At 47.8% G+C, this 11734-nt stretch overlaps 1 long non-coding RNA gene across 1 annotated transcript; it reads right to left on the bottom strand.

Annotated features, from left to right (window-relative positions):
- Positions 1-5945: 5945 nt before the first annotated feature.
- Positions 5946-9750, bottom strand: LOC141408793 (uncharacterized). Its single transcript, XR_012425603.1, has 2 exons — positions 8679-9750; positions 5946-8075 (listed from the first exon to the last, which is right to left on the bottom strand). It is a non-coding gene; the product is annotated as an uncharacterized lncRNA (long non-coding RNA).
- Positions 9751-11734: the final 1984 nt, after the last annotated feature.

Genomic DNA, 11734 nt, shown 5'->3' with positions numbered 1-11734 from the left:
GGCCCCAAGAACAGGCCTGGGGTCGGAGGGGTGGATAGCCTGTTCAGAAAATTGTGGAGAAATTTGAAAATGGACTGAGTATGAGGAAATCTTCAAAAACTGGCTGTTCAATACCATGTTGTTGGGTTTGATAATGGTATGGTATTGATACAAGAAAGGGTCTTATTTTCCAGAGAAGTAGGCTGAAGCCTTGGGTGAGAGAGGTTTTGCGGGAACTTGCTTTAAAATACCTTAGAAAAGCTGGAAGCTATCGCTCATGCTTGTAATCCCAGCACTTTGGGAAGCCAAACTGGAGGGATTGCTTGAGTCCGGGAGTTCGAGACCAGCCTGAACAACCTGGTGAGATCCTGTCTCTACAAAAAATCAAAAAATGAGGCGGGCAGATCCCTTGAGCCCAGGAGGTTGAGGCTGCAATGAGCCATGATTGCACCACTTGTACTCTCGCCTGAGTGATACAGCAAAACCCTGACTCAAAAAAACAAACAAAAAATAACAAAAAACACTTCAGAAAAAATATAGATGAGCAAAAATAGCAAAATATTAATAATGGCTTAGTCTACATGATAAACATATGGAGGATCTTTATATGATTCTTTTTTTTTTTTTTTTTTTTGAGATGGAGTCTTGCTCTGTCACCCAGGCTGGAGTGCAGAGGTGCAATCTCAGCTCACTGCAACCTCCACCTCCCAGGTTCAAGCAATTCTCTTGTCTCAGCCTCCCAAGTAGGTGGGATTACAGGTGTACGCTGCCATGCCTGGCTAACTTTTTGTATTTTAGTAGAGACGGGGTTTCACCATATTGCCCAGGCTGGTCTCGAACTCCTGAGCTCAGGCAGTCCACCTGCCTCGGCCTCCCAAAGTGCTGGGATTACAGGTGTGAGCCACCACACCCAGCCAATTCTCTCTACTTTTATGAATGCTTCCATAATCAAATTTTAAAAATGTGCTTGTTTTGTTTTGGTTTGGTTTGGTTTGAGACAGGGTCTTGCTCTGTCCCTTAGCCTGGGGTGCAGTGGCATGATCACAGATCGAGGTTTCACTGAAACCTCAAACTCCTGGGCTCAGGGGATCCTCCCACTTCAGCCTCTGGAGTATCTGGAACTACAGGCACACACTACCACACATGCCTGGCTAATTTTTAAAAAATTTTTTTGTAGAAATGGGGTCTCACTATGATACCCAGGCTAGTCCTGAACGCCTGGCCTCAAGTGATCTGCCTACCTTGGTATCCCAAAGTGTTGGGATTACATGTGTGAGTCACCGTGCCCAGTCTGAAAAGATTTTAAATAAGTATTTAATAAATCTTGGAAGGTGCTGATTCTATTCATCTTGGAGCTCCGCTTGGACCTATGGACCCAAAGAACAGGACTTCAGGGATCCTGTAGCTCAACCCCCTCATCTTACCAATGGCTAAAAAGGTTTGAAAGACTTACCAAAGTCATACAGCCAACAAGTGGATGAGCTGGGGCCAGGCTGGGGTCTCCAGGAGCCTTACCCAGTGTCCTGTCTACAGTCTCACGTCTGCCTCATTTTTGGACAAAAGGAGCTATTTTTAAATGTCAATAAGCAACCGGAGTACGCTCAGTTCTTTTTTTCTTAAGGCAGACATTGCCCATGGGTCACTGGGATCTCATACGTAAAAAACAAACCCTGACTATACCCTGAAAGTTTTCTTCTCTTCAACATAACAGTGAGGTATATTCAAGTCCTTTAGATCTTAGAGGCACTCCTTTGGGGGTTGGCAAAGCATGTGTCAGTCGAGCAATAAACATCTGTCATCTAGAGCTCATTAATATTAATTACAAGTGGCCAGTGGCTCAGGGGACCTCAGTCCTGCAGATGAGATTTTCCTAAATTTGACCTTCTTAGACTTCACAGGTGTTTAAAGTGGTTCTTTTAAGAAGCCAGTCTATGGCTGGGCACAGTGGCTTACACCTGTAATCCCAGCAGTTTGGGAGGCCAAGGAGGGTGGATCACTTGAGGTCAGGAGTTCGAGACCAGCCTGGCCAACACGGTGAAACCCCCATCTCTACTAAAAATACAAAAATTAGTTGGGTGTGATGGCACATGCCTGTAGTCCCAGCTACTTGGAAGGCTGAGGCAGGAGAATCATGTGAGCCCAGGAGGCGGAGGTTGCAGTGAGCCAAGATCACGCCACTGCAGTCCAGCCTGGGCTGCTACAGAGCAAGGCTCCATCTCAAAAAAAAAAAAAGAAAAAAAAAGCCCGGGGGCAGTGGCTTACGCCTGTAACCCCAGCACTTTAGGAGACCGAGGCTGGCGGATCAACTGAGGTCGGGAGTTCGAGACCAGCCTGACCAACATGGTGAAACCCTGTCTCTACTAAAAACACAAAAATTAGCTGGTGTGGTGGTGGATGCCTGTAATCCCAGCTACTGGGGAGGCTGAGGCTGGAGAATCACTTGAACCCAGGAGGCAGAGGTTGGAGTGACTGGAGATCGCACCACTGCACTCCATCCTGGGTGACAAGATTGAAACTCCGTCTAAAAAAATTAAAATTTAAATCTAAATTAAAAAAAAAAAAAAGCCAGTCTAGGCCCATTTCAATAATCAAAAGGGAAGAAATAAACAGTCCCAAGTATCAGAGGTTAGGTTGCCCAATAAGCCAGAAGGGGCCTGGTCAGAATGCTACAGGACTGTGGGACACTCTGGTGCCTTCTGTCTGCCTGGAGCTTGGGTTGCCAGACCCTCCTCCTTATCTGGCCCATCTCCCACGGCGCTTTTGTCTTCTCTCACATACAAAAGTAGGAAAGTTGGGGATGGGGCAAAGTTGCCAAAGACAGGCTTTACCTCTTACATTTAAATTGGAATTTTTCTGGGATTGAGCCCACTACCTCTTGTTCTAACCTTGGGGGCCCTAGAAGAGTGGATAGGCAGAGAAACCAGATGTGGCTCAGGCACACTCACCGAGGTGACCTGGATCCCGGGCACTGAGCCTTCCCTTTTCCCATCTGAAAATGGAGCCCCTGCCCATGCTATGGGAGTCAGCCTGTGGCTGCTGGCAGTAGTGGCAAAGCCAGCCTATCGTCCCTGACGTCACACTCAAGGGGGCTGGAAGCCTTGAGGAGCCAGTCAAGTGACATCTGTAGCAGCCTGGTTCTCAGAGGGAAGCCAGACCCGAGAAGGCAATGGGCTCCGGGAGGGCAGAGGAGGTCACCTGAGCTGCAGAGAAGGGGCAGGGCCATTTCACCCCACTGGGCGGGAGCCAGTGGGGGCTGATGATAAAGCTCAGGACCTCCTCGTATGCACTGAATGTTCCAGAGATAACCCTGAGCACACCTAGGGTTTCCCCCGAGCAACTGGGAGAGGAGAGGCTTTGCAGAACAATCCTGCATTTCCTGCAGAATTTTCTAGGAGGCAGAGACCAGAAAGCTGAACTTTTCCACTAGTTGTCCCTCATCCTGCCACACTCCCTCTCCGGAGGCCCTCATCTTGGAATCCACACTGCTTCTGGGTTGAAGGCCAGTAGCATCACCACCCGCCCCACAGCCATGTTCTTCTTTTCTGAATTGTTATTTTGTGTAACAGTAGAAGGCCATAGAGTTTACAAAGTTCTGCACGGCCAGCATCTTGTTTGGGTTTTGCACCCCAAAACATACTTGATGCTAATATTATTTTCCCCGTGTCAAAAACAGGGAAATCATTCATTTGTTCACTTGACAAATGTACTTCCAAAAATCTATTAGGTTCCAGATTCTCTCCTGGGGCTGGATGTGGCTCAAAATGGTCAAGTGATTTCTCCAAAGCCATGGCCACAAAGGACTGGTTTGAACCCAGTCCTTTTGACTGAGAGAGGAAAAAGGTCAGAGCCCTTCCCCTGTAACCCACCTGGGTGGCACCCTTAGCTCTGTGCTCCTCTGGCCTCACAACCCAGGTAATCCAAGGCAGACGGGCTCACCATACACCTGCAGACCACCAGAGCAAAATAGAGTGGGAGGGTATGAGACAGTAGGAAGGGCAGGAAGGTTATGGATAGATCTTTCTGGTCCTCCAGGCCTCACCCCCACCCTGCCCATCATTTCTGCCCTGGCACCCACTGCCTCCCCCTGCCCTTCATAGGGAGAAGCTCCAGAAAGAGTTTCAGAAACTCCTCCCTAATTGCTGACTAGCCCCACATCCCCAAAACAACATCTCTGACGTGGGACCCATTTTCCCTGGCCAGGCCTCTAGGTAGTGACCCTCTGGCTTTCCTCCATAATCTGGGGCAAAGAGGGTGGAGGAAGAAAGCAGAAAAGTGTGCATGAAAGGAAGGCAGTGGGGGGGAGTGCAGCGGGGCAGCAAGGAGGCAGAAAAGGGCCGGGCACGGTGGCTCACGCCTGTAATCCCAGCATTTTGGGAGGCCAAGGTGGGAGAGTCACTTGAGGCCAGGAATTTGAGACCAGCCTGAGCGACATAGGATAGAGACCCTATCTCTACAAAAAAATTAAAAATTAAAAATTAGCTTGGCATAGTGGCATGAATCTGTAGCCCTAGCTACTTGGGAGGCTGAGGCAGGAGGACCGCTTGAGCCCAGGAGGTTCAGGCTGAAGTGAGCTATGATTGCACCACTGCACCCCAGGCTGAGTGACAGAGCGAGACTTTGTCCCTAGTTTTTAAAAAAGGAAGCAGGAAAGAAGAAACAGAACGAGTGTCATTGAGTGTCATTTAAAATGCTAGTTTCCACACACACGCTTGCCCACGCGCATACACAATCCAAGAAGTTACTAAATAAATGCACATTTTCCAGTGGAACCTACCAGCATGGGATAAGTTCCAAAAGTGGATAGTTCCCAAGATGTTCTCTAGTTTCTTCCTTTGTTGTTGTTGGTGGTGTTTTTTTTAATTTGATTCATTTACTTGGTGCTAGAAGTTTGGAAGGAGATAACTACTGGGGGTGAGGGACACAGAAAGCTGTGTTTAGACGAGTGGCTGGTGAAAGGGGACACAATACCCCTTCTTGTTTCTTCTCCGTGTTAACCTAGCACATGTTAATCCCTCCCCGCCCAAGACAGTGGCTGAAAGCCTTCTAGGCATTGACAGCAAAGACAGTACTCTGCAAGAACTTTGTTCACGTTCTCATTCAGTCCTCACAGCAACTCAGTGAGGTAGACGTTATTACCCTTGTTTTACAGATAAGGAAATTGAGGTTCAGACTGTTTACTAACTCCCCTAATGTCACCAGACAAAGCAACAGATCAGGGTTTCAAATCCAGGTCTGTTCTCCAAGGCCTGGGTTTTTTCCGCTGCTCCGCCTCCCTGCCTGCACTGTTCTCTCTCCCGCTGTCCTCCACAGCCAATTCGCAGATGTGTCATTGACTGGAGAAGGTTAGGAAACATTGCTCTGGGCAGAGTCTCCAGGGGCTCAGCGCAGTAAGCTCCTTCTTCTCCAGCTCCTATTATGGTACAAACAGTGCCGCTGTCCCCGGCAGGCCTTTGTCATTTGTCCCGTGGCCTGTCCCCTCCATCTCTACCCCATCCCAATAGCACCCCAGGACCTCAGCTTCCTAAATTTCAGCCAGAACATTATTTTACAAGGACACTCGTCAACCTTGAAAGGCAAGGTACCCCGAGGCAAGGAAATGACATGACTGTAGTTGAACAGCATGAGAGTGCAGCGCCATCTAGTGGTGCTGAAACCAACAGGTCCCAGGCGGTGACATTTTCAAACAATCAATATCTCATTATTAACCATAATCACAACCTGATGTTTACTTTTAGAGAAATGTTCAGCAGCAAGGGCACGTGCACTTTTCTGCATGTTTCAGAGGCCTGCGATCCTAAATGCCACAATGACTATTCAACAGTGTCCTGCCCATGAGCAAACAGGAGAGATTGATTGTGTATCTTTTTCATCCAAGCTGCTCACCAAAAACAAAGCTCAGTTGAAGCCACTGACCTTTCACTAACTGCTGGAAGGAAAATGCTTGATAAATAATAAATAGACCACTATTGGATCTTGCTTAGAACTATCTTTTAATTAAAAGAACTGAGCAGCTAGAAGGTCAGGTGACTGACATTTATTTCAGTTGCAGTCCAGGAAAAGCGTTTGTTGAGGGTAAAATGATACTTGAAATGCATTTTCGTTGTCAGCCAGTATTCCCCAGAAACCCCATCTGTAATCTGCATGGATGGAGGGTGGTGGTGGTGGTGGTGGTGGCTGGCAGTGGCAACATTTTGTAGGGAACGTAACACTTAACTTCCTGCCTCCTCTGCCTTCCCCTAGCAACCTTTTCTTTTTCGTGCTGCAGCAATAACCACTTGTCTGGTTCAGCATCACCACAGAAACTGCTTCAGGGCTGGGCTCATCCAATCAGGGACCCGCCTGCCACATTGAGCGCTACCCTAGGAGTGACATGAAAGCCATTTCCTGTCTTTTCCACAGGAGGGCAGGTGCCCTTCCTCTGCCAGCCAAGGTGACCTCGACCAAGTTGCTCACTGAACCTGCTCAGCCATCCCTCATCTTACCCAGCATGGTCAAAGGCTCAGAACGCATGACTAACTTAGCCCGAGTCAGGCTCCCACCTTTCAGCTGTTCTGGAATTGAGCTCAGGAACATAGAGACCAGGAAGAAAACAGCCTCGGCCTTCCCCATCCCCTCCTCCACTCGCCTTTGCTTGCCCCTAGCTCCAGTCTTCCGGCTGAGGCTGTGCCAGTTTGCGTTGACTATCAGCACCACATCGTGTTCTCTGCCCTAACTCCCATGTACTCAGGAAAACTGCCAGCCCATTCTGAGTCAGGCTTGGTCGCAGATGAAAACTGAGGATGGATGAGGCCCAACTCCGGTGTGCCACGTCTGGATTCCCCGGAGCAGAGGCAGGCACCAGAGCCAGCCTCAGAGAAAATCTTACTGTCCCACTTGAGTGGCTTTGCTTAAAAAAAGAAATCTGCTGAAGGTTTTTAAGTGGCACACCATCATTTATTTACAGAGAAAGGTATCACTTTAACAAAATCAGGAATCCTTCCGGGGGCAGATTATTCTGTAATACCACTTTCATTATCAGAGAACTCTCGATACAAAGTGTTCTACAAAACTACAAAAAGAATCGGGCTAGCCTTTTAAGGACACCATCAAAAATCAGGCCTACCCAATAAAAGCAAAGGCAGAGCTCTATAAAATTTGGTGAATCCGGGACCACTTCAATAAGTCTGGACATGTAAGTGATGGATGATGTGGGATGTGAATTTCTCTTGCTAGCTTTCTCATCCCTCCTATTCTATCACTTAAAGCATTTACCTGCCAGCCCCCCACATCCTGGGTCTCTCTCCACTACCCTTGGAAAGCTCGTTTATTCTCCTGGCTCCAAATCTTACCCCTGTAGACACCTATCCCTTATCTCTGTCTGCCACTTACATGGTACCATCACCTTCAACTTAGTTGGTTGAGAATTGAAGCTCTCTCCCCGGAGAGCACCAGTTCCACGTCACCAACTGGGTGTTAGTGATGCTGCTAAGTTTTCTAATTACTCAGGTTTGTGACCTTGGACTTGCTGCCTCCTTTTTGGTCCCTCTGACATGTCTCCTCTTTCCTCCTTCAGCTGCCCACTCCTCCATCCCATTCTTTATATCACTCCTAGGCAAACCTTTCTTTGACCTGACACTGCTTTCACTACATTCTTTCCCTGTTCAAACCTCCCCATACCCAACTGGCTCCTCCAGGTAGTTGTCAAGGCCACCGTGCTCTTATCTCATCCTCTCTGTTCAAATGGGCTTTTCCACCACTGCTCAAAATAGCAATAAAACCACCTGCCACACATTACAAATGAGCTTTGCACTCAATATCTCAATTAATCCTCACAGCACTAACTGGAAGCCAAAAAGGCAAACAGTGTCCATATTTTACAGGCTGAAATACTGTGACAGGCACAGGGTCACACAGTAAAAACTGCCTAGAGTATCTAGATCTAGAACCCAAATCTTCTTGTCTGGTGCAAACTTCGCTGTAACCTGGATATATGCCTTCCTCGCGCCTTGGATTCAGCAAACCCGTAGGAGGGTCTGCTCCTGAAAGGCTGTTTAACGTTTCAATGGGTTAAAAGAATAAGAATTTCTGCCCTCCTGACTGGGCGCGCTGGCTCACACCTGTAATCCCAGCACTTTGGGAGGCCGAGGCGAGCTGATCATGAGGTCAGGAGATTGAGACCATCTGGCTAACACGGTGAAACCCCGTCTCTACTAAAAATACAAAAAATTGGCCGGGCGTGGTAGTGGGCGCCTGTAGTCCCAGCTACTCGGGAGGCCGAGGCAGGAGAATGGCGTGAACTCAGGAGGCAGAGCTTGCAGTGAGGTGAGATCGCACCACTGCCCTCCAACCTGGGTGACAGAGCGAGACTCCATCTCAAAAAAAAAAAAAAAAGGAATGTCTGCCCTCTTTTATACTACTTTTTTTTTTTTTTTAATTTTATTTTTCGAGAAGGCGTCTCCTCTGTTGCCCAGGCTGGGGTGCTGTAGCATGATCTCAGCTCACTGTAATCTCCACCTCCTGGGTTCAAGCGATTCTCCTGCCTCAGCCTGCCAAGTAGCTGGGATTACAGGTGCCTGCCACCACACCTGGCTAATTTTTGTATTTTTAGTAGAGACAGGGTTTCATCATGTTGCCCAGGCTGGTCTCAAACTCCTGACCTCAGGTGATCTGCCCATTTTGGCTTCCCAAAGTGCTAGGATTACAGGCATGAGCCACCACACCCACCCTATACTCTTAATAGGTAGAGAATCATTACTACTTGAATGAAGGCCACAGTAAATGAGGCAGGAGTACAAACAGTAGACCAGGTAGACCAACAGCAGTGAAGCACCTTATGAATACAATCTGTAGGGGGTTCAGTAAGGGACTTGATATTATGTAGTTTCTGAGCACAGACACCATTTGAAAAGGGCACGGAAGGTTCAATTCCTACAGACCATGGTGGAAGGGACGGTGTTCCTGGCCAAAGAAACTGCATGTACATGTCCATCCCACTGCCTTTCCAGGGTCTCATGCAGTATTCCTAGACAAATCCAGAACTGATTCCTTGCCCCTGAACCTCTACTGTACTTTTATATCAGAGTTTAAAAGGATTCCTGTTCATCTTGCTGTTTCACAAGTCACTCCTGTGGTCCCAACTCGATTTTAAGCTTTTGTTGTTGTTGTTGTTGTTGTTTTTGAGACAGGGTCTTGCTCTGTCGCCCAAGCTGGAGTGCAGTGGCACGATTTCAGCTCAACTGCAGTTTCTGCCCCCTGGGTTCCAGCAATTCTCCTGCCTCAGCCTCCTAGGTAGCTGGTATTATAGGCACACGCCACCACGCCCAGCTAATTTTTTTGTATTTTTAGGAAAGATGAGGTTTCACTATGTTGGCCAGGCTGGTCTCAAACTCCTGACCTCAGGTGATCCGCCCGCCTTGGCCTCCCAAAGTGCTGGGATTACAGGCATGAGCCACGGAGCCCGGCCTGATTTTAAGCTCTTTAAAGCCAAGAATGCAGTCATGCTTCCATTCTCTCCAAAACGTGATGGGGATCTGATGATGGCTTTTGCCCAAACTGTGGGAATAGTTCTGAGTTTCCAGAGTAAGCTTCACACCTTTCACTATGTTTTGATCACTGAGACTCAACCTAAAGAAGTCAATGAGTGACAGCAGCTTTTTTCCCCATCCAGAAATTTGCTATACAGGGATGGTCTTTCCCTTCTGGTCCAGAGTCCCAGTCTGGTTTAACAAGATCAGAATGTGTAGGGAAATGCATTCTCATACATTGCTATGAGAGTCTAGTTAAGCACAATTTCTTTTTTTTTTGAGACGGAGTCTCGCTCTGTCGCCCAGGCTGGAGTGCAGTGGCGCGATCTCGGCTCACTGCAAGCTCCGCCTCCCGGGTTCACGCCATTCTCCTGCCTCAGCCTCCCGAGTAGCTGGGACTACAGGCGCCCACAACCACGCTCGGCTAATTTTTTGTATTTTTAGTAGAGACGGGGTTTCACCGTGGTCTCGATCTCCTGACCTTGTGATCCGCCCGCCTCGGCCTCCCAAAGTGCTGGGATTACAGGCGTGAGCCACCGCACCCAGCCAGCACAATTTCTATGGACGAAGATTTGCAAACTCAAAATGATCTACTCCTTGATCCAGCATCCCGTAACTCTAGCAGCCCAATTGCAACACAGTAAAACAAAGAACACTTTCTTCAGTCAGGCACTGATTAAATCACAGTGGATCTCTGAGACATATTAACTAGAAAAGCAAGGTACAGAACAGTATGCATAGTGTCCCATCCATGCCCAAAATATTTCTGGAAGAACACACAAGGAAATGGTGACAGTGGTGGCCTCAGGGAAGGGAAAAAGGGTGGCTGGTGAACAGGGGTGGTAGACTAGCTTTTTACTGTTAAGTTTTGAACCATGTGCATGTATAATTTTTTTAAAGAATTATGCAACAAATAACTTCTTTAAAAGTCTTCAGCCCCAGTACAGTGGCTCAGGCCTGTAATCCCAGCACTTCGGGAGGCTGAGGCAGGAGGATCGCTTGAGGCCAGGAGTTTGAGATCAGGCCAGCCTGGGCAACATAGCAAGATTCCATCTCTACAAAAAAAAAAAAAAAAAAAAAGGTTAAAGAGCCAGGCATGGTGGCACATGCCTGTAGTCCTAGCTATTCGGGAGGTGAGCCAGGATGGCTTCGGCCCAGGAGTTTAAGACTGCAGCGGCATATGCGCCACTGCACCCAGCCTGGGTGACCCAGTGAGACCCCCATCTCCTAAAATTTATAAAAAATGTAAGGCCAGGCATGGTGGCTCACGCCTGTAATCCCAGCATTTTGGGAGGTTGAGACGGGTGGATCACTTGAGGCCAGCAGTTTGAGATCAGCCTGGGCAACATGGTAAAACCTGTCTCTACTAAACATACAAAAATTAGCCAGGCTTCATGGCATACACCTGTAATCCCAGCTACTCGGGAGGCTGAGGCAGGAGAACTGCTCGAACCCAGGAGGCAGAGGTTGCAGTGAGCCAAGATGGCTCCACTGTACTCCAGCCTGGGAAACAGAGTGATACTCCATCGCTTAAAAAAAAAAAAAAAAAAAATTAAAAATCTACAAGAGGAGGAAAACAAACAAAAATGGGACATCAACCCAGACATGAAGGAAAAAAATTTTTTTAAGTCTTCATCATTGTGGCAAAAAAAAACCTGCCCTAAAAAACCCAGAAACCTAAGGTTTAAAGAGATGAGTGACCCCTCAATTCTTTGTTCCTCTGAGAACAGACTGTGTCTTTCATCTGCTTTTTAAGTCCTCTTCCCAAGGTCTGGCCCAATGTTTGGTCTCAATGGTTGTGTAATGTCTTTGAATGGATGAAATTTACTTCCCTACCAAAAAGCAAAGCATTCTCCAAATGCAAGCAATTGTGAAACAGTGATAAAGGTCGAGAGGGAAGCAGCACGGCTGAGAGCTGCTTTTGCCTCATGTATTCATTCACCTGCATAACTGAGCACCCACGTGCATGGATGTGTACCATGTCCAGACTGTGAGATGTGGACCTGCCTCACAGCGTACCAGGAGAGACGAGACCACACACAAAGAACCACTGGATAGAAAAGCTACATGAGTTTTAAAATAGGGAATTTCTGAAGCAGCTTACTACTGACAGCTGAAAACCACTGGCTTGACCACATATACAAAGGCTGCAATCTCAGAGGGATATTTCATGTATTTAGTAAAACCTAGGGAAATGAGGAAGGCAGGGCAGTTGATAAAGACTTGTAGGTACACCTTGGCCCCAGGGAGGC

This window comes from Macaca fascicularis, chromosome 16 (genome assembly GCF_037993035.2).
Source record: "Macaca fascicularis isolate 582-1 chromosome 16, T2T-MFA8v1.1".
In the NCBI taxonomy this organism is placed as follows: Eukaryota; Metazoa; Chordata; class Mammalia; order Primates; family Cercopithecidae; genus Macaca; species Macaca fascicularis.
This window is presented reverse-complemented; position numbering and strand designations above follow the sequence as displayed.